Genomic DNA, 1,972 nt, shown 5'->3' with positions numbered 1-1,972 from the left:
CCAATTATGGATATCGCAAGTTGCGGTTCTATTCAGGGAAGCAAAACAAAATTCATTATGGTCTACCTCAGAGAATCCATTCTGATGAAGGCAGGGATTTTGAAAGTCGACTCATCAGGCAGCTCTTGGATCTATTGGGGATTCAGAAGTCAAGAACCTCCCCCTCCACCTGGGTTCATTGCTTGTGGTGTGTCACAGAGGTGAAACAGAAGACCCGATCATCCAGCGGCTCCTTCGGGGGTGAGCGCTACATTAGTTTTTATGAAAACAGGATACCAGGTGGGGTCCACTGAAGGGATTAGCTTGGAGTCCAATACCCATGCGTTGGCAAGTAGGCAATCACTTAGGGGTACTGCTCCAGTGGTTGAAGATAGCCACAAAGGGTGAGAGGGGAGGGACCTGTCCAGGGCCGGCCTTAGGCCTTTAGGCGCCCTGAGCGAGAAAGCTTTACAGCGCCCCTCAGTGGCCACACCCCCGTAACCACACCCATTTGGTCCAAACAGACCCCTGACATTTCCCTTGTAAAATAGAAAAGAAATTGAGGACACCAAATCCTCAATTTCTTTTTCTACAGTCTCAGCACTCAATGAATGGGAAGCACTCAGTACAGAGGCTTCCCATTCAAATACTTACTGTTTCTGAATGGGGAGGAGCCTCTGTACTGAGTGCTTCTCCCCATTGAGGAAATCTTGAATGAACAGGCTGTAATGTAAATCACAGCCTGTTCATTCATAACTGGGGACACATAGCACTATGAAGTGGGGGGGCGGACGAGGGAGCGCTGTCATATCGGATGGCAGCGGTGAGGGGTAGAGAAGCCGCCCACAGGACGAGCTGTGACGGCCGCACGGCGCCCTTGTTGCCATGGCGCCCTGTGCGGCCCGCACGGCTCGCACACCCCTAAGGCCGGCCCTGGACCTGTCGGCCAGTCACGGGACTATAGATTAGTTATCTCTGGGGAAACAGACCTCTGTAGGGACTGGATTGATCAACTCAGGGTCCTTTGTCTCCAAATGTCACTTTCCTATTAATAGACTATGTTACAGTAAAATAACCCACCTCAAGGAAAGGAAAAAAAAAAAAAACTTGTGTACATGGAGACGGTCTGACAGAAACATAGGCGCACAAGAATTCAAATAACAGTAGTATAGGATATGTGTAAGGAACTATATACAGGTGAAACTCGAATAATTAGAATATCGTGCAAAAGTAATTGCAGTAAGTGCTGCAAAAGGGGCCCAAACCAAGTACTGAGTACATATGCATGCTTGTACTTTTCAGAGGTCCGATATTGTACAATCCTTGTTTTATTGATTGCATGTAATAATCTACTTTTTTGAGGTTGTGGATTTGGGGTTCTTGGGGTTTTCATGAGTAAGCCATAATCATCACAATTATGACAAATCACGGCTTGAATTATCTTGCTTTGCATGTAATGAGTCTATCTCATATATTAGTTTCACCTTTTAAGTTGCATTAGTGAAATAAATTAACTTTGCACGATATTCTAATTATTCAAGTTTCACCTGTATATTCACTTCATAATCATAAAGTGAGTGAGTTTCCAGCAGGCTAGTGTCCGTGATGTTTGACTTATGCAAAGAGTTGTTAAAAATTGTGGAATTCATGTGCTCTAAGCTAAGAATGTGAAGATGCTATTTAAATATTGTTTTAGTCAAATATTTACTATATTAAGGAAAAATTACTGAAAATATTTTTTACATTAGGTTATAATACAATTATTATAAACCCAATTTTTTGGCAAATATAAAAGACGGGGTCACGTCGGGTAAATAGATGCCAAACATTTCAAGCTTTGAAATTGCGCGCACCTGCGAAATTGCAAAACACTACTATACCCAAAATTGACCATAGGCGACACTTTAAAAGCTTTTACCGCTCATCAGTTTAGTGTTATCAGTGATTGATGGCTCTAGAATTATTGCTCTCATTGCGACGTTCTAGGCGATAT

This window comes from Nanorana parkeri, unplaced genomic scaffold (assembly GCF_000935625.1).
Source record: "Nanorana parkeri isolate BGI_ZX_2015 unplaced genomic scaffold, ASM93562v1 scaffold725, whole genome shotgun sequence".
NCBI lineage: Eukaryota > Metazoa > Chordata > Amphibia > Anura > Dicroglossidae > Nanorana > Nanorana parkeri.
Note: the sequence above shows the minus strand (reverse complement) of the source record.